The 23,207-nt window shown below is 34.1% G+C and overlaps 1 long non-coding RNA gene across 1 annotated transcript in view; it reads right to left on the reverse strand.

The window, feature by feature from the left end:
* Window positions 1-2,839: 2,839 nt before the first annotated feature.
* Window positions 2,840-23,207, reverse strand: part of LOC135223277 (uncharacterized) — a 561,157-nt gene continuing 540,789 nt past the window's right edge. Inside the window, exon 4 of the long non-coding RNA XR_010316455.1 lies at window positions 2,840-2,866. This is a non-coding gene — a long non-coding RNA (uncharacterized LOC135223277). The remainder of the gene's footprint in view (window positions 2,867-23,207) is intronic.

Consider the following 23,207-nt stretch of genomic DNA (forward strand, 5'->3'; position numbering starts at 1 on the left):
CTTACCCGTTATTTTGCGTTACAATGGTACCTGCTTTGAAGATTCGTTTAGACTTCCCCCCATTGTGTGCCGTCTTATGTAGTTCAACAGTGCCACTCATCATTTACTGCCAGTGCCAATCTTAAGATAGTATTCTTAAGATTCCAGCTGGAGCATAAGTTGCTTACAGTGATCCACCATTTTTGTTGTGTAATACTATTATTGCACCAGGCTAGGCTGGAATGAATTCCCGTAGATACAAAAATATACTTTTTACTTCCCAAATTAGCGAACATTAAAATGGAACAAAATGAATTAAATAAAGTGGAATTAAATTAATTAACTCTGACCCAAAAAACAGTAAAACTGTTATTTTCCTCTCCCAAATCAGGTTTAAGTAAGTACCCCCTGAAATCTCACTTTGTCCAACTAACCACACCATTTTTAATAAGTCAAATAAGTCTTAGAGCATCCGTTGTCTTATATGGTGACATTGAACCCATCTGAAATAAAGAGACCATAATTATCACACCACTTCACTTGTGAAAGTTAATCAAAAGGAATGCGTACGACACCACACTTCTCTTTCCCCCACGGATTTGTTATCACTTCAAAGGTTAACTTTTTCAAAGTCCTGTCTTACGTTACCTTATTCGATGGGTCTGCAACACCTAGCAACACCTCTCAACACCTCTTCCAGGTGTGTTCCGCACACTGTCACAGGTAATCAAAGAGTGTCCTCTCTTATTCTCATTACCCATCACCAAAACCATATACAGTGCGCTACAAACACACATGCAGACACGCCCTGAGAGGCGCCTAGCAACCATGGGTGCCACATGTCCAAAGCATGTGATTTCCGAGGCGTCGCCGACCTCAAACTGCATTGGTCATCATTCCTGGCTGTTTTTCATTTCAGCATTCTTCAAGGAATCTGGCGCTTGTCAATAAGCGGCCTGTCTCTTACGGAAAGAGCTGAGATTAACAATTCACTACCACACCTATTAATATATAATTTCATATATAATATATATATATTATATAATATTATATATATATTATATATATAAATATTATATATATATTATTATATATTATATAATATATTTATACTATATATATATATAATATATATATATATATATATTATATATATATTTATATAAATATAATATATATATTATATAATATAATATAATATTATTTAATATAAAATATTCTATTTTATTTTATATAAATATATATATAATTTTATAATATATATATATTATCTATATATAATAATATATATAATATTTAAAAATATATATTAATTATAATAATATATCTATAATATATAAATAAATATATATATATATACATATATATATATATATATATATATATATATATATTATACATATATATATATATATATATATATATATATATATATATATATATATATATATATATATATATATATATTATATTATTATATATAAAATAATAATACTTTATATATATATATATTCATATATATATATATATATATACATATATATTAACAATATATATACATTTATATATATATATATATATATATATCTTATATATTTATATATATATATATATAAATATAGTATATTTTATATATATATATATATTATTATATATATTATTACTAAACTTGTCCAGCAAGATTAACAGAAATCATCACAAAATAAGCACAAAAAACCAAACCACACAATGTATTAAATACTAAGTAAAAAGAGATTTAAGACAAAACTTGCAACCCGAGATTGGGTTGCTGAAAGATTTACCAATACGAGAAGGAGTCGAGATAAACCAAGGAAGGAGAGGCGTGGGCGACGATCTAAGCAATGTATAATGGAACTGCTGCAGTGTTATCATTTATGGGTGGAACAAGGTACTTATGGCCAAGGATTCCAGTATGGGGAGGTGGATTTCATTAAGGATAGATAAAACGCTTAAGGCCAATGATTCCAGTATAGGGAGGTGGTTTTCATTAAGGATAGATAAAACGCTTATGGCCAATGGTTCCAGTATAGGGAGGTGGTTTTCATTAAGGATAGATAAAACAATCTTAAAATCATATTTCTGATATTTGAAAGCACTCGCCGACTGCTCAAAGTACGATGTGATTCACATATAGGTATTAGTTACTGCACAGGGATGAAGATTTCTAATACTAGAAATCATACATCAATATTCGAATGCAAAATTAATTACAATGATTTAACAATCGAAAACCACTCCATATACTGGAATCCTTGGTCATTGAGCACCTTGTTCCAACCTTAAATAATAACACTGCAGCAGTTCCATTATACATTGCTCAGATCGTCGCCCGCTCTTCTTCCTTGGTTTATCTCGACTCCTTCTCGTATTGGTAAATCTTTCAGCAACCGAACTTCAGGTTGTAAGGTTTCTATTAAATCTTTTATATTTAGTCTTTAATACATATTGCATATAGTGTTGTGTGTTTTTGTGCTTACTTTATGTGATGAATGTTATATAATCTTGCTGGACAAGTTTGTAACTGTGATGATGAATGGTATATAATCTTGCTGGACAAGTTTGTAACTAATATTTTCTTGGTTTTCCTTTTTAGCATTGAAAATGAGACCACTGTCTCGAAATGCTTGCAACAATAAAGAAACCTGATGCATTGAGCTGTTTCGTCTTTTCCCTGTTGTATATATAATATATATATGAAGATATATATATATTATTATATATTATATATATAGATATATATATATATATATCTAATATATATAATTATATATTTAATCATGCTGGCAAGATACCAATGCCAAAATATACGTGAAGAATGACGAAAAACATCTTGACTTACCTGAGATGAATAAATGGAGATGAAGCCCTGAAAGAAAAGTATGAATTCATTAAATGTTGACAGCAGTCAGGATCACAGTAGACAAATTTATACACAGTTTCCTGTTTATATATATATATACATACATGCATATATATACATATATATATGTGTTTATACATGTGTATACTTGTGTGTATGTATATAATATACATATATATATATATATATATATATATATATATATATATATATATATATATATATATATATAGCAAAGTTAAACACTGTATCCGTATTCCAATATGTTGTAGGAAGCCCAATAAAACTTTCAATTTTTTCCAAATTTTAGTGGGCTTCCTACAATATATATATATACTATATGATATATATATATATAGATATATATATATATATATATTATATATATGTATATATATATATATAATTATATATAAATGCTCATCTCTAATACTATTTTCCAGCAAGGGAAACAACAGACACTTTTTAAAAAACGATCCGTAACATAGATATCAAAAAGGCCAAATATACTACAGTATCCTGCGTAAAATAGTCTTTTGTTTTAAAGGATTTGCAACAATATTTGTTGCGGTTTTAATCTTCTCGACACATTTTGTAATTATCGATATGAAAAGGCATGTATTCATTTACCAAAAGTAACCACTGAAATGTTCATTACGAAGAAAAGGCCTACTTTACTTTCACCACTTGCAATACGAAATGACCCACTTGTAGTGCTAATGACAATATAACAATAAAACTTGTTCATGAGAATTAGACACTTCTATAACATTTCAAAAGCATTTATACCTTTAAAACCATCAGTAGTAAAGTAAAAAATAGTCAAAATAACAACCAAGGAAAGACAGAAATAAATGCACCACATCAGAGATGATGTGATTCTCTTCCAAAGCTGAGAGATCTGAACAAAGTCACTCCGGGTTCATGACTGACATTGCTTCTTGACTGATAAATGATGATACTCACTTTTTGTCTTTTAGCTCAATGCCTTATGAATTCACTACAGCAAAAACGTCAAGATTTTGCAGGGACTGGACATATCAGAGCATAGGGCATAGGCTTTAAGTTTAGAATCTACTTTATTGGACCACCACGACAATATTCGGGTACCCATGACTTCACCATGAAACCTCTATTCTAAAATAACTTCGCCATAATGCAACAATCCTAAATACATACTTACAGAAATACATAAAAAGTGGGTTAAAATAATTTCCCAAATAAACCTTACTATAACTTCGAAAAATAAATTTGAAAATAATAATTATTTAAAAATAAAAATAATTTATAATTTCAAATAACTACTATAGCTCGTAAAAATTATATGTATATATATATATGTATATATATATATATAGATATATATATTATATATATATATATATATATATATATATATATATATAAACAGACAGTTAACATAAGCACCCAGAATGAATGAAATTACAGTTTCGGACACTTTTTTACTGTTGTTATTCAAAATAAAAGGGATTAATTTCTAAAGCGTTCATCAAAACGGATAATTTCGGTGCTCATATAACAAACAACTTTAGAAACCAAGTTCAGTTTTTTCTATCAGTTAATGGATTTAGTAATTGGATTTTTAATGGAATCTTACACAATACCTGATTTTCATGAATATCTTTTCTCTGACTGGAAAATTGCTCCCACTTTTATAACCAAGCTCTGATGATTAACAAAGATTAGCAAGGGCTGGATACATCCAGTTACAGCATGTGATGGCAATGTTTTACAGAATAATGAGGAAATGGTTTCCTGAATGTCAGTATTACTTGAAAAAATCTCAGTTTCATACACAATCAGAAAAACAGGTTACCTCTCTCCAGGGAGTAATACTAGCCGCTAAATCATAATTCCAAAATGCAATTTCCCAAGTGGGTACATTATGATATTAAATCCACGCATGCCATTAAAACATGAGTCCTTATTGTATATACTTCCAACCAGGTACATTCGTTGCGCAAGTATTATCGGCGTGGAGTTTTAGTAAATTAATATTAATGTTTTTATCTATCTGTTCATTCCTGCTTATTGATAAACGAATAGATAAGCTCGCGCCTTATTTAATTACATGTATGTAAAACTCCCAACTAGATGTCAATGAGAAGGCACGATGACGTTGTGTAGATACAGTTTAATATGAAACCATAAAAACAATGACTATAAAAATTTGAACCTAGTCCTGTTTTTCATGAAGAACTCCAATTTTTAAGTCACCACTTCACAAGTAATTATTTTCCCACTATAATTTTTCACATGTCCTTAAACTTCTTAATAACGTTTTCATTCCGAAAATCTCTTTACCTACTGTACCTAAGCTTCCATTTTATGAACTGTACCCTTATAATTCATTACGATGCACTAAGAAAATTCATATTTAATTACATACTAGCTATTAAATTTAATATCATCCCAACAAACCCACTTCATCTGGGTAGTTTATTTAAATTCAAGGATAAACATGACCCATTGGTGACCTCATGTTACATATATATGAACAAAGTTACAGCCACGAAGGAAAATTGAAACACTGGGGATACTAAATACTTTCGTCTTATTACCAAGACATGATCACAGCAACTAAAGATATACAACAGTCAACAGATTAACATCGAAATCCTATTCGTAATACTCTTTATTATATTTTTCAATTCCTTCTGGAGCATGTTTAATGACCGGGACGGGTCAAAGGAAAATAATCCTTGATTTACATTAAACTTATGAACCCTACTTAAATTGAATCAAAACAGATTCTAACAAGTTCCTTGAAATAGTTTCATTACTACATGGCAATATTTAGCTTTGCATCCATTGTATTCTGCAGGACTTTTCACTTGAATGTAAAAATAAAGCATTATTTGGCTGACCTGTCCTTACTGAGTATTTGTGTTGTTTTAATCTGGTGTTCAATTCTTAACTGGTCTTGCCTAAGTAAAATAAATGACAATCCATACATGGAATTTTGTATACAACATTGCTATCTTTTTAGGGGGGCTATTTTTTCATAAACATGCTTTCTTTTATATTAAACAATTTTGAAAAAGGTTGCACAGCTTCTAATCCAATAAAATGTGGGAGACAACGGGTGTTTAAGGGCACTTCTCTTTTTCTCTCCGATTTTTCATAGGAGGTCTTAATAGCTTTATTGTAACAGATCAATGATATGGGATTGACAGTACAAATCTGTTCCTATTTTCTGATGTTTTTGAATTCTTGGTCTAAAAACTCAGGACTGACTATTCGCAAGGCTCGAAGAAACATTGATGAAAAAACTGACATTTTTATATTTATATGACGTCCTTAATAATACTGTACATATGTCAAGTTGTTTGTCTTTTTCCTAAAAACACTAAATTTACAATTAAAAGGTTCCCCCTTTAATATAAATGTCCATAAAAGGTAAACTGTTATCTCTCTAAATCTAGTGTAAATTTAATCGAAGGACTTGATCACTTAGTTGAGCCAATATATTTACATCTAAATCATTGGTATGATGGCTAAAATATCATCAACATAACGGTACCATGTCACAGGAAAATGGAAAACCTTGATGATGTACAGGCGTTCAAAAAAATCCATATCTTAATTTGAAAGAACAGGCGAAAGTGGGTTTCCCATTACCATACCAAAAGCTTGTTTAAAATATTTCCCATTGAAAAATAAATTTACAATTACATATGCATAATCTTACCAATTCTATGACCTGGCTAATTGTTAATGGAAAATCAAGTTTATGCAATTCATCTTCAAGGTATTCCAATACAGAGTCGATGGGAAGTTTAGTGAATGCCGTTGATTTTGTCAGTCAAATCTAAAGAATTAATAAAATAGGTACCAGAAATAGTTCCTAGCAATGGTGAAAGTCATTTATACTAAGACATGAGAATGGGAGGATGGAAACTACTCTCAGGAGGACTTGGATGCACAGGTGCGACGTTGGTGATTTTAGAAGTAGGTGTTTTCTTTTGTTTTTCTCATGTCATATATAAATTAAACTAAACTCACGATGTACCAAAAATACAAGTTTTATTCCCAAACTTAACATGACAAAAAAAAGGAAAGGAAATAAGGAATGTAACGCCATGACGGTCCTCACTTCTAGCAAATAAGTAAATGGAAAATTGAATTTCTCACTGATAAAATACATATTGATATTCATCATTTAGAATACCCCAAATATAATGTTACATTCTGTCATAGGTACATACCGAAAATTCCCTCACGTGACCTAAAACAAATCCATCTGAGAGAGAGAGAGAGAGAAAAAAAAGGTCATTTTTAGAGATATTATAAAGACATATCTAGGGGAGAGAAAACTACTAGACGCGTCCCCAAGGGTGGCAGATGGGGGAATCCCTAGGAAATAAACTCTCTAGGGGTGCTCTGAATATATCAAATAACGGGCCGTTGACCAAACGACTGAATCACTGACATTATATTCAGTGATAGGTTAGGACAGGCTTAGCAAGCCGCTAACTGAAGCTTTATCGCTCGAGAAACTCAGGGATCAGCTATCAGACGTCAAAATAGGAAAAACAGCAGGGGTAAATTTAATGTTACTTTCAAATGCGGTACCTTAAATGTTGGTGAAATACTAGACATGATGAAAGAAAGAAAACTTGATTTATTAGGAATGGCTGAAACCAGGCATGGCGGTAAAAGCGATGGTCAAGACATGGGAGACGGATATGTACTGATCGATTGTGGAGAAGATGCTGAAATTAGAAAACAGGATGTTGCTATGATAGTCGACCCCATATTTCCCCTTTGTATACAGAAAATACAGTTAGTGACTGAAAGACTTCTGAGTTGCACAATTAGGATACAGAATAAAAAGCCACTGGCAGGCTGAAAGCCTACCTCGGAGTGGAAGTGAAGTGAGGATAAACACAACTGCATAAAAGGGAGAAAATATGGCATGACATAAAAATGAATAAAATATAAAAGGCATAAAACATCAGGAGAACTCATCTCCCAATTATTTCAAAGATACAGTAAGCCCCAGACAGTACATATGGAAAATTTTCCGTAAAAAAAAATGGTAAATGAAAATAATTGACTACCCTGGCCTTTTACTGGCAAATTGTGCGTCTTCTCATAAACAGAAGTTCCACAAATTCACGACACTGCCAGAATAATCTGTCTTTAGTAGGCATTCCCTCATATTGCCCCGTATTGACCCCTTTGAGCCAACTTACAAACATATTCATTGTTCTAGAAAATTGCAGTTCCACGCTGGATGGGTGGTTTTCGAACTCGGCTGCCAATCCGGTGGTCCGAAGTTCGATTCCCTGCTCTACCAACACGGAATCAGAGGAATTAATTTCTGGTGATAGAAATGCATTTCTCGATATAGTGTGGTTCAAATCCCACAATAAACTGTAGGTCCCTTTGCTAGGTAACCAATTGGTTCCTAGCCAAGTAAAAATATTTAATCCTTCGGGCCAGCCCTAGGAGAGCTGTTAATCAGTACTGGAAAGCCACCCAGATTTTCTGGCCTAGATTCTTTTTTTTTCTTCGAGAGGGCTCCCGTTTACATAAAACTTGATATGTGCTGACAAGTGTTCATATCTTCCGGGGTTTGCTTAAACACGCCAACACTGTCAAGGGATTCCATATAATATATATTAATTGTCCCATTGAAGCTGTAACTGACCCTAATCTTCCAGTGCTTGGACTCCGATCTCTTTTAGGTTTTACTACACTTATGTTCATTGCTCTAACACTCCTATCAACCACTCGTTCTGCCATTCACCTTGGCCCTTCCAAAACTGCTTCCCTATAACTCCTAAACTCTGGTACACACTCAGCTACTTCAGTCCTAATGGTAACACTTCTACTTTCTTTCACACACCTATCTAACTCATAATCCTCTACTATTTCTATAATGTTGTTCCACTTCAACCTTTCATTCATCCATCTCATTTTCTCCTTACGTTTTAGATTCATAAACTCGTACACACTCTCTGGTACAGTTGTCATAACTTTTGCACTAACTGCTTACGCTCATCTATCCCTTGTCCCCAAACTTTTTCCTAGCTAATGTTTCCAACCTGCACACATACATTGACAACGACTCACCAACATTCATTCTTTCCTATTCGAAATCATGCTTTCTCCTATATCTAATGCTATTCTTTATCCTCGTAACTCTCTTGCCCAAAATCTCTTATCTCCATACTTAGCCACACAATACTTCTCATACTCTCTAAAAAAAAGTCTCCTAAGTCCCTACTACCATATTCCTCATACTTTTCACATCGTGGTACCTATCTCATATGCACCGCCTTTCACACTTCCAGCTCACTCTCTCTCACTCTCACTTTCGCTACTTCCATTCTGACCTTTCTTATCCTCTTCTGAATACAACGAATCTACTTCCATACTCGCATCCATACTTTTAGTTATACCTTTCTTACCCCTCTTCTTCCTACCTACTAATTCCCACTTGACACTATTTAAATCACTCTCATACTGCACCTTACTCTCAATTCCATTCTCATCTTCATTCATTCTCTTCTTATCTTGCCCACCATCCTTACTAATCTTCATCACTTTAGCCCTTTCTTTACTCTCAACTCCCTTCTTACTCTTCTGCTCTTATCAATCCCTATTATGTACCTTCTCTTTCTTCTCCTCATTTACCACGACCACATCACTTTCCTCACTCACACTTTCATCCACTTATTCTTCCGCTTTCTTAAACGCTCCTGGCCCGTCACAAGAACAGTAGGCCCACCTCCTACTGCTCCCTCTCCCATGAATCCCTTCATCATCACTCTGAATTTTTCAACCCTTTTCTCAACCATTCTCTTTTCCGCTCCTTTTACCTCTTCATTCATTTCCTCTTTCGCACTCCTTCGCATTCCTTTCATTTCCTCTAACTTGCTCTTCAGCTCCCCACACTCTACCTCAACCTCTCATTCTCTACTTCCAATCTTTCTTTAGCTTCCCTAGATCATAAACATGAACTAGGTTTATAGACAAGTCTACTATAACATGTACTGCTATACCGACATGATTCATGGTATGACAATGAAACTATATCTAAAGATTTTGCCAATTTCCGTATAAAACATTAAGAATATCAAGAGCTGCAGGAGCAAAATACTGTTAGAAATAATAATACAAGGGATATTACAGGTGTTCCATAAATATATGATGGCTTGGAGGGATAGTATGTGCTATTGTCTGCTGGGCTCCTCTTGCCATAAGTAGAGTTGGAAGACACAGATCTTGGATGAGAACACCTTGGATGAGAACTATGAGATGAGTGGCTAGAGGAGAGTGATGAGTGATGGAGGATAAGCACAGGAAAGATATGTGTCAAAGATTTTCAGAGAAGCCCATTTCATCTCAGGAAACTGGTGGTGATGATACATAAATAGGATACTACGATCAAAATGAAGGCCATCGAATAAGTAAAGCAAGGAAGGTAGCAGAAAATGCACAAAAGGTTGTTAAGAGACTCTGGAGTGTCTACAGAAACCAACAGTGAAGCTCTAGAGTGAGCAGCAAGACATGAGATGAATAACACAGCCTGTTTAGAAGGCTTGATGTGCTACTGAAAACCCTTCTGTGAGATTATCTGAAGTCCTTGCATGAACCAGTGGTTATTCAACAACGGGACCAACAGCTTTACGTGACTTCCGAACCACGAACGAGAATCGAACTAGCGGCCAACGAAGTGGCAAGTTAAGAACATACCGATCACACCACTGAGGTGCTCTGATGTCCTTGTGCTGCGTAAGTTTTCTCCATGGGTTCATCAACAACTTGGTCGTTGAAGTACGAATGCAGTAATAACAAATGTCTTATTTTTCCTTTGGGCCAATTTCTGCTAAGGTAAACCACCAAATTCTTGAAGAAAAAAAAAAAAAATATATATATATGTATATGTGTGTGTGTGTTAATAGTCCTGGCTTACCCCTTTCGGGCCCTTATTTTTGGTAACATGGACTAGAGCGAGGCACTTGGCGACTTTCTCTCTCTCTCTTTCAACCAACTAATCGACCTTCTATGCAATTCACACATTTCAATTACCTAAGGTCATTAAAATCAGACTCACAAATTATTAAAAATAGTATTTATTAGTAAGGAATAAAATTAACTAAATAAACCAAATTCTCAAAGAAGCAAATGATTAACTGAATAAGTAAAATTCAAAATCCAAATAATGTACCACTGCTATTCAAACAGAAACCCAAATAACCCGGGAATTGGACCAAACCCATCCACCCCTTTCTCTGCAATAATTAGAAATCAGTAAAAAAATTGGCAACATAGAAAAGTCATAATCTGTCTATAATTAACACCACTCCATTAAGGGAAACTCCAGACTTCCCGGTTTTCCAGATTACCAGACCTGCCAGGAACGTCTGTTAGAAAAAAAGAAAGGTAAGGAACCCCACATAAATAACATAAATCGAAAAGTCAAATGCAAAACGTCATCTCTGAGGCAAAGACAAAGACAAAGCCACACTTGGGCTTAAAAGCACAATTACCCATTTCAGCTGTGAGCACTAGCACTTATCTAAATACAACTATGTACTAAGGCCATTCCCAAAACTAGGCCACTTCTCCGACTTGGGTGATTCTCCGACTTAGTTATCTTACCCTCCCATTATGTAGGGGTACAGCTCGCATGTACACAAGCACGAACTTTCTCACAAGATATTCCCCATGATATGAAGTCACTGATTCGTCACAACTTCATTGCACTGGAACAGATGCATGACGTCATATACAACTCATTATCACACCCATTAAATCTACCCAAAACTAGATCCTTGCATTCGCTCATGCGCAGACGCAAACCATGGCCTGTCTTTGCTGAGGCAGCAACTTTTGACCTCGCACTACCCAAAATGATGTGTCAACATTTCTGAAGCTCGCTTCGTCTCCGTGGCAGCTAATGATGAAACTATCATTTTAAAGAATGTCATCACTCATCACATCTACTATCAACCATAGGTCATCAAAAAAGCAATTTAAAAATATATAATATATATATATATATATATATATATATATATATATATATATATATATATAATATACATATATATATATAATTGAAGAAACCAGAAGGCTTTATATAAAAGACGACAGCATTAAACATATGTCACTTTATTTTTATCGCAACGTTTCGAGACCAATGTCTCATCATCCAGAAAAAACTGATATATAATACCGCATAAAATTATTTTTTTGACAAGTTACTCTAAGAAATATAAAATAAAATAAAGCAAAATGAATAAATAAATAAATAGTTAAAAAGACACCTTGTCTCAACGAAGTTCGGTTGCTGTATGGAAAACGCATCAAAAGTAAACAACAAGAAGAGCGTGGTTCAAGCTATGTACAAGAGAACAGATGAAGAGTGGTTGTTGAATGTGGGAACTAGTTTCTTTATCGTTAGAGATTCTAATATTGGAAGGTGGTGTTCATATGGACTTGATAACAATATCTTGAAATCCTTATAGTTTATATTATTATTTTTACAAAATTTCCCATGATTCCTAATGTTAGATAGTTCTGGGCTGGATAGTTTACACCCTGTAAGGAAACTAATACCCATATGTGCATCACATCTCACCTTAAGCAAGCGGCTTGTGTTTCCAACGTAAGTCTGCCTATTGCATCGGCAGCAAGTATAAATAAAGACAACGCCGGATTGGATTAAGGAAGGTAATCTCTCTTTATGACGCAGAATATTACCTATAGCCCTAGGGTTCATTAAGACAAACTTAACATCAACAGCTGGAAAATTATTTAATTAAAATTCTCCTTAAGTGAAGTAAAAAAAGGAGGTGTCATTCATATAAGGAAATCGTATATAAAACTTAAGAGTTTCTGGGCCAAATGTATTCCTGCTGGAGGATGAAATGAAATTTCAGAGAGATTTCCTGACATATTTCATAGAGAGATTAGGAGGGTAACAGTTTGATCTAAAATAATCGTAAAGGATTCCGATTTCTTTGTGGAAAAGACTCCAACCAGAAGTTAATGTCATGGCCCTGTGATGGAGGGTAGATAAATTTAATTTTCAATTGAAAAAACAAAAACTATAAAAGTTAAGACCAAGGCCTGTGAACGTTGCCTTTCGAAAAATACCTGTGTGAAAACGGTCGTCATCACGGATGACAATCGTATATAATGTAAATTTAATGTCGGAATGTAAAGAGTTGGCAAGTAGCCAAGATCGAGTCACAGTGCAAATGGTCCTTCAAAAGAATGAAAGTGTCATCCACATATCGGCGATAAAATAAGGGATTAATAGAAAACGGACAACTGTCCAGCAGCTCTCTGTCAAATTTGTGCATAAAAATGTTAGCGAATGTGCAACTCAGTGGGTTACCCATGCCCACACCTTCAACTTGCACATATACCTTATCATTAAAAAACAAGGGCAGTGTCCCGCACTGCCAACTCTAACAACTACTTGAAATCTTGACGGTTAAAACCATGGTGAACACATTCATCATCAGTAAAAATAGTATAAAAATATACTTAATTGTTTCCTCCACGGGTATATTAGTAAATAATGAATCGATGTCAAAACTAGCCATGATTAAATATGAATCCGACACAAAATACTGTTTCTAAATTCTAAGGATTTTGAAAGACTAAGCTCAATATTAAAAAGGCTTTCCAATAAAGGGATGAGATATTTGGCAATTTCATATGCAGGTGTTGTGTAAGACGAAAGGATTGGCCTCATAGGGATATTTTCCTCATGTATTTTCGAGAACCCATGCGTGAAACCAAAAGAAAAGATCAGCCGTTTTTTAAAGGCCCTAAAGGACAAGCAGGCTACTTACGACTAAGATTAATAATAATAATAAAAAGACATATGAAGCCAAAAAGACTATCTAAATACATACTGCTGATTTATAAATAAATACGCAGTATTTCATTTAAAATATATCATTGTAAGTGTTTAGAAAGAATAAACATATATTTGCAATATTATATCTGGCTCTCTATGCTAAGTTCACACATTCACGTATCAAAGCACGCATGCCCACGCACGGGAGAAAATTGGTAACTACGTAAATGCAACTTAAACGTCCCGTAAGTCCAATGGAAGTACGTTGGTATGCAACGCGGCAGTTACGCACCACCTGGCCGTACGCAGGGAACCACGGATCTTTCGACCTGCTCAAAACCGTGCGTGGGTGGCTAAGCCAACTGTTACTTAGCGTGACCTGACCCGCACAGCGTGGTGCCAACTTAGCTGTGACCGCGTTGCGGGGAGCTTACCTCTGGTCCCGCGCCGCTCAAGGGTTCCCGCCGTAAGGGACGCATCCAAGACGCATTAGCAACGATGTGTCCTGGGATAAACGGGGCGAGCGGAGGGCTTGCGGGCCTGTATCTGTGGATGTCTATATTTCTTATATTTATATGTATGTTTGTGTCATGTATTATTGTAAGGATTTAGAATAAATAAAACATATATTTGCAATATCACGTGTAAGTATTGATAAGATTATATCATATAATTGAAAACTTGCTTTTATTAATTTAACTACAACAAATATAAAAGAATAATGAACCCGAAAAGACTATCTAAATATGCATTATTGAATTATAAATAAATCCAAATTACTATATGTAACATAAGGGGAAAGACAAAAATACAACAGACATAACAAAATAAGCAAGTTGAATACAATGTAACAAATATCGAAGAGAAGATAGTTTCAAAAATATAGAATTATCATATCAGAAAAGAATCAGTTAAGTAATTATTACGAAGGGCTAAATAAACTGTTAATTAGTACACAAATAATATTGTAAGTCGTATATTTACTGTATGATTGTAATGTTTGTGGTAAGTATTATTGTAAGTCTCTAATAAACATATTTATCCAATAACATATCTGACTCTCTACTTCTTCCAATTACTAAGTTTTGGTGAGAGAAATATATCAGAATGGAAAACTTTCTTTTATTAAATTAACTACAACACATAAAAGTGCACAAATGTTAAGTAAATATTGTAATTCGAACTAAATGCAAATATTTAAGTAAATACAGTGAGTTAAACAATAAAGCATACAGGAAAGTAACTTAAATTATGACAATGTGATGTTGACTTTACGCACATCGGCCCATGTCACGTATCCAGTTGGGCGTGGCTATTTCACGCTGCGTATGGGCACGTTTCACAATTTTCGCTCGTGCGTGGGCATGCATGCCTTGATACGTGAATGTGTGAACATAGCATTAATTTTTCTAGAATGCACAAAAGTACACAAATGAACAAAGATTAATTGTCGGCCCAGTTCCGATAAACATTATGTTATGCTTGCGCGGTGCGTACGTTTGCGGCGTAATCTAGTAAGTTCGCTTTACGTACATCGGCCTATGTCACGTAAAAGTTAATCGTAGCTATTTTACCCAGCATATAGCCACGTATCACATACGTGAGCATACGTGCCCTTGATACGTGAATGTGTGAACGGAGCTTTAATGTTAAATGTTAATTAAATTTTACTCGATGCTATGAAGTAGCTTTATTTAAGCAATGTTTTCGCAGAGCAGTCCCAATTTAACAGTTATTACTGTCTACAGGACTGATACTAGGTTGCGTTCAGCAGGATTTCAGCTAGCAAAGTTCCGAACATTTTAAATACAAACTCTCTTGGAATAATAAATGAATCATGAAAAAAAAAGTACTTGAAATATTCATTAGTACAAATAAGACTGTACCCGAAGCAAAGAAGAAACTTGAAAGCTACAAGTTGTAACATTCTTGGAGCAAAAACAAAAATAAAAGTTTATATAGAAAGTTTAAAAGAAGGATCTTTTCTCGTCTCCCTCTTGATGCAACAGTCATCTGTTGCTGCAACACTCACCTTTATTAAGCCAGTCTTTACCGAGCTGAAGCCTTCTAAATTTTAAATTCTCCTCAAGGGAAATCAAGAAGAGAATTATGTAAATTTTGCAACATCCTCTTACGGGAGGAATGAAGTTTTATCTTCGGGAAAATATTATACAGTAGTTTCACAAAAGCTATGATTTAGCAACAGTTGTCAAATTTTCTGTGAATGTAACTTTGATTACGTACAAAGGAATTCAGAACGGAGAGATGTTGTGGAACCGAGGAAACTGGTAGATAAAAATTGCTACATCAACTCTCTAATGGGAGTACATTAAAATACCAAAGTGATGATAGAGATTTCCCTTTATTGTCAAAATACTCATCAAACATGTTTATACAACGGATTCTTTATGGCTGGGTAACCCCAACTATTCACTGGTGATTATTTTATTCCATTTATTGAATGGCATTTGCTGCTTGAATGAATATCCCAGCCCTGGGTCTTGAGCAGCTCATCTTCTCAAAGTGATTCTTAACGTTATTACTTTCTTCTCCAGGTTACTCGAAGAAGATGAATATAAAACAAGTGCTATTTTCATCTTGTAAAAAATGTGATCTAGTCAGGTCTCAAAAATATGAAGCAAATATATATTTTTTTCGATGTAATATGTGAAAGTATCTAATAAGCTTGTAAGAACAAAATAAATGTTTCATGAAAATGTTAACTCACTGCTGGAATAAAGGCTACAGCGTTGAAAGCCTTTATGAATGGACCATATCGTTTTCAATTACGTAAATTATGTTTAACTACAAAAATCTAATATTTCTTACCCAATGAAATTTCCCGTAAAAGGATATTTTGGAAAATTATCTGCCTTGAAAATGGGTTGCAATTTGAGTTTGACATGGATTTAAGGGTCCATAAAACACAGGACCCATGATGCAGTCCTGAAGTTACCACTAGAACCTTAGCACTGATAAATGTAGGAGGCAGATTTATAAAAAATTTCTGCAGTAAATACTTCCGCAACAAGCTAGTTATCGTAAATAACCCCACCAGAACAGAAATTACCTATGGCTACTCATAAAGAAAAACCTTTTCACTTATCTTATCCGTATTTACAATGTGCAGTGCTGCAGCAGCAAGAAGGAAAAGTATTTTCTCTTGTACACGGCTTTCCATGAGTTCTCTTAGATCAAAGTACGATGACGCACCCAAGTACACATGTACGCTCGGGCACACATACAGAAAGAAACAAACATAGACACACCCAGACACACACACACACACACACACACACACACACATTATATATATATATTATATATATATATATATATATATATATATATATATATATATATGCATACATACATACATATGCATCCTTCGGCAGTTTAATATCCTCCCCACCCACACAAAAATTTATCAGACAATATTTTACTCTCATCTGGAATACAAAGCCAAATTCCGCATTAGTGTGACAAGCAAGGTTGAACCTATTTTCATACCTACTGCAGATGAATAAGAATCGAAGAATTCTTATTTACTAAAGAATTATAGTCTGGCTGTCTATGGATGTTCCCCTGTAAAATTACGTCAAACATTTCAACTTAGGGATGTGCTTCGTAATTACACGATGTTTGTCAGTCAACGATAAAATAAATATAGCTTGACAACTGTAACTGATAGAGGAATTACGATGTAGTGGAAAGTGTGTGTCATTAAAGTGAAAAATATCCAAAGCACAAGACGGAAAAGAAAGGAAAACAAAAACGCAATAAATAATTATACTACATGTACTTAGATGCACGGGTTTTTTTAAACAATCAACTGCAACACAAGAAATATGATAGAAACTCATTACGTACGATGAAACATCGTTAACCAATTACCGTCATATTTCAAACCTAGTAAATTGGACTCACTCCATCCTTTATATTCACTTAGTTCATAATTAGCTTTGCAGCATAATGACGATTTTTTTTATTCAATTACTGTTTAAAAGTCTGAAAAAATTAAAATGCTGTTTACAGAAAAGGAGTCTGTGTTATTATACCTTGTGAACCCTTGTTTCATTACTGTGATAATAAGCAGACTTCAAACGTTATAGAAAAATGGGCTTGTTATAAGTCAGCTTCATTAAAACAAAATGAATATTGTTAAATAAAATGGCCCCAAGAGATTAAGAGTATAATCAGCTGAATTCATAACCAGAGTGATATCTTTTCGAGCTGCAATGTTTTCAAGGTCATTTTCTCTTTGGTCAATATCCAATCTATTTTTAACTACTGTGAAATTGCATACTGAGTTTTAGGGAAAATGTCTGTTCTTGTCTACTGTCGTTTCACTATTTGCTCGTTCTTATCCTCACGACCTTTATCTTTAGACTGGTCTATCACGTATTAGATGACGTTTCACGGACAATGAAGGGAATTCTTTGAGATTCTGCACTTAAATCGTTAAATTATCTTAAGCTGCTTCATTTGCTTGGACGAACTTTCTTACACATTGCATTTCCTTATCGAACGGCGGTGATCTCGGGGATATCAGATTACCTTTGGGGCTGTCGTAATACGCTAGTACTGAAAAACCGAATTAGTAATCCGAATTGTGTTGTAATTCTGAGTATTTTTCCACGTACTTTTTTTTTTATCTTGTCTCTTACGATGTCAAGTTCAAATCTTTTCCCCTTCACCCTCCCTTTTCTATTGTCCATCCGGACTGTTTTCTCAAGTACTCTATATCAATGATACTCAACCTGGGGGCGTCGGCAGTTTCCAGGGGTGCTAGTCCTAAGGAAAAAAAAAAAAATAAAATAAAATCTCTAACCATATTCGCTATTCTCTTAACAAAACTGGGTGGGAATTTTACTTATGAATACAAAGGGAGCGTGGAGGGAAGGACCACCTCTAAGAGGAAGCCTGATAATCAAAAGGTTGAGAACCACTGCAGTCTAGATTGTCTGTCACACTATAGTCCAGTAAAATATGGACAAAAAATGGCTAACCTAGATAAATTTGAGAGATTTACAACATGCTTTTTTGCGAATCAGAATTTTACGAGCTTTACGATGGTGCATCTTGTCACTTTGTATCTGTTGGGCAAAAAAAAAAACCATGAGGTAAAATATAAAGTACGTCGACAAAAATTTCTGTCGCCAAAATTGTGTTAATGACCTTCAAATTGTCATAACTTGCGAACTACTGAAGTTAGAACAACGATTCACCCACCATCATGTAGCTTGTGTTGAGCACTTTCATTGGATATTTGATATAATATCATTGAGTTTAAGGTCAAGGTAACTAAAGGTAGCTAATATTTGACTACTGCAAGTTAAACACTTTTTCATATTACATTTACATTAAAAGTTCCTGTAAATACTGTTTAAATTTCAAAACATATGATAGTTTATTTTCTTATTTCAGGGACCTAAAAAGGATTAAACATGACTAAAGTATCATGGAAGCAGTGCCTGATGAAGAGAAAGTGTGTTTATCGTGGAGATGTCTCCAGATTATCTTCATCATTATTAAAGAAGTTTAACCAGACCACTGAGCTGACTTTCAGCTCTCATAGAGCTGGCGTGAAGGATTAGCTTAAAATTTTAAAAATCATGTCTAGGCCAGACGCAAAGCTCTGGAACCGAATTGTTTATTTGGTGTTATGACAAATGAATGAAAAGTTAAAACTCAAAAATTGCCACAAAGCCCACACATCCTTCGCGTTTTATCACACTGGAACACATGCACACAATAAATACATTTACTCACGTATCATACATACATAAAAAATAAAATCAGAATATGTTAAGTAACATTTAAAGTTTTGTTTTTAAAATTCATTAATAATTTTCGTATTTTCACATTTCACTTAAGTTTATATTTTATCAACTAAATTACACTTCTTCAAGAACATTAAAATAGGCATGACTGAAAATGCAGAGGATTCCGACAAGATTTCTTTCATAAATCTGTTTCGAAATGTCGACAGTCGTTGCTGGTTGTACTTTGGGCACTTGCATAAAACGTGTCTGACAGTTATAACCCCCTTGCACTCAGGAGCTGAGCCACGTGGGCTGCTCATTAAGTGTACATGTGTCAGACGGGCATAGCCTATACGGAAACTAGTCAGTATTACTTCTGCATGTCTTTCTCTCTGATATGATGAACTCCACTTTCCAACATGAGGTTTTATTTGTTTTAATTTATTATTTTCTGATTCTTCATTCCAAATATGTTGCCATTTCCTTATAATACCCATCTTTATGTATGTTACATAATCATTCATAGGGAGATTAACACTAATTGATCTTGACATTTTATTTGCTTCTTTGGCTGCTTTGTCAGCCTCTTCATTTCCTTTGACCCCTACATGGGCAGTGATCAAACATATTTCTACATTTTTCCCAATAATATCTAATTTACGAAGTAACAATTTAATTTGTTATACAATATTATTTTTTGGTTTGTAACTCTGGATGGCTTTATGGCACTTCGTGAGTCACTAAAAATAAAAAAATTATTGAGTGATGTTTTTTCAGTGTATATTGCATAATGTGGCCCTTTTCGGCTCATATGCTCTATTGCATATAGTCTATGGTGTGCTGGCGTATATGAGTATTTTTTGATAAATATTTTAATTGTGTACAAGTTTTCATTTTATTCATTATCCAAAGCGGATAATTTCACTATCAGAGAAATTTGTATATTCATATTTAGTGACTCAAACAATCCTCTAGCTCTAATTGGGAAAGGATTGGATGATTGGTTATAAATATATCTCTTGGTTCAAATAATCCTTTTTCATGGAGTGAGAGAGAGGTAGTTCACCAGACTCAACAAGTAAAGAAGAGGTCAGTGATGATTTAAGGGCTCCTGAACATATTCTAAGGCCCTCATTATGAGCTGGGTCCAACGTTTTCAGTGCTTCATCTGACGCCGAGCTATATATATCGCTACCGTATCAATGATAGACAAGACTGTTGCTTTATACAGTTTGTCTATCGGCTCCCCAAGTAGTGTTTGATAATTTTCTAATTAGATTTAATGCTCTTTTACATTTTGATTTTCAAGTATGTTATGTGAGGTTTCCAGTTTAAGTGAGTATCAAACACTAAACCTAAAAATTTTACGGTTTGTCTAATTGGTATACTATGATTTCTGATTTTTAAATCTATCACTTCACCATTCATCATCCTTTTATCTTTATAAAACACGACTGCTTGAGTCTTATGTATGGATAACTTGAATCCTACAGATGAAGTCCATTCATTTATTTTTATTATACTTTTATTAAGGATGTGCTCTGCATGTTTAATACGAGAGGCTGAATAATATATGGAAAAATCACCCATGTATAGATTGCTTTTAATTTCAGTAGGTAGATTTTTATTAATATTATTAATTGCTAGGGTAAACAGTGTGCCACTAAGGACACTTCCCTGTGGAACACGTTTTCAAATGGAAATGTTCTGGACAATACATCATCAATTCTTACTTGAAAACTACGATTTGTTAAAATGTTTTGGATAAACCTAGATAAATGTCCACGGATGTTCTTATTTTGTAAAGTTTTTAATATAGGGTACCTCCATGTAGCATCATAAGCATTTTCAATGTAAAAAAAGACTGCTATAGTTATTTGTTTTCGCTCAAATTCTCTACATATAAGGTCTGTGAGGTTAGAGAGATCATCTAACGTAGATCTGTTACACTATGACCTGACCTGAGTGAGAGTCAAAATTTTATTTTCTCGAATGTGCCACATTAATTGAGCATTTACCATTTTTTCTAGTAATCTGCATAAGTAACGTTTTAGAGAAATTATTCTGTAGTTATTTTCATTACTTGGGTCTTTTTCTGGTTTGGGGATAAGCATTATTATTGCTTTATGCCATTCATCATGAAATAAATTTCTAAGCCATAAATGAATATAAAAGTGTAATAAGTAAGACTTTTCTAGAGGTGCTAAGTGGCAGATCATCTCAAAACAAAAACTGTAACCTCCAGGAGCAGATTTATTGCTGTTCAAGAGAGCATGTTCCAACTCTTCCATATGAAATTTTCTATTATAATACATGTCTTCTATTATTTCAAAATTTATTGTTATTAGTTCTATATTATTTTTCTTTGTGTGGAAGCGGCCATCTAAATTTCTATCATTCCTTACATTTGCTAAGTTTTCTCCTATCATATTACTTATTTCTTTAGGATCAAGTATTCTTTTTCCGTCTTTCAATATGGCATGTCTGGGTGGTTTCACATGGGTACCATTTATTTTTCTAAATTTTTCCCATATTTTTTGTAAGGGAGTATTATTAGAGATCTGATACATATTTCCTCCATGAAATTATTCTTCCTTGAATTACTTCCTTTTTAAATTTTGCAGATATTTTGTTGTATAGAGGCTTTAATGCATCGATTTCTAGCAACGGTATAGTCATTTTTTGTAAAGTATCTTCTAATATTGGAAATGTTTTATTTATTTTACTGAACTTGCTATTCAAATTATCCAATCGTCTCCCTAGTGAGTGTTTTATATTTTTAATCCTGTTAGCTTATCGGACCACCATGGAACTTTGTGCTTTATTGGATGGGGTTTTGAGTTTGGTATTGAGTTATCAGCAGCATTTTTGAGGAAATCGACAAGAAACCTATTAGTTTCATTAAGGTCTTGTAGATATTCAAATGGTGGTATACTTCTAGTGGGAATGAGACTTTTTGGCGTAGCCCGTTTGGTGTCGCTGTTTCGGCTTGGCCGATTCGGCGTAGCCGATTTGGCATATAGAAATTTTCTCGGCGGAGAGACTGTTAGGCGTCAAATGACTATTTTGTCGCTGTAAACGACATTTAGCCATCAAATAGATACTTCGTCGTTATAGCTCAATTAGCTCTCATTTTAACAATTGTTTAACAATAGAATTTATTTATTTATTTGTGGTAGCTTTAGAATTTTCAGTCGTCTAAGCCCTATTGTACGAAATGGAAGGAGATATTTTAACAAAACGTGGAAGAAGCAAAGTGATTCACGATGGATGCCTTTTTATTTTTGATGCAACGAGCAAGAGTGAATCTCGTTTATTGAGTTACTTAAAACCATCGAACCAATTTTGAGAGCAGTTTCTATAATTGTGATTTAGAGCAAGCTGCCATTCATGCCTTTCAAGATGCATTTTCCACCGCTCGAATTGAGGGATGTTTTTACCATCTAGCCCAAAACATGCACAGACATCTTGTTTCACTGGGTTTATCGAATCGCTATAAAACCGACTCGGACTTTGCGTTATGGGCTAAAATGATTATAGCGCTCGCCTTTGTGCCATTAGAAAAAATGAACGAATACATGGATACACTAGCAGCAGGTCTTCCAGACGAACTAATACCCGTGTTCCATTGGTTCGAAGACACTTATATTGGACGACAGAATAGGCGTCGAAATGCAAGAATGAACCCTATGTTTGCTCCCGAGATCTGGAACCTTTATGAACGCACTGT

The sequence above is a fragment of the Macrobrachium nipponense genome, chromosome 8 (genome assembly GCF_015104395.2).
Source record: "Macrobrachium nipponense isolate FS-2020 chromosome 8, ASM1510439v2, whole genome shotgun sequence".
In the NCBI taxonomy this organism is placed as follows: Eukaryota; Metazoa; Arthropoda; class Malacostraca; order Decapoda; family Palaemonidae; genus Macrobrachium; species Macrobrachium nipponense.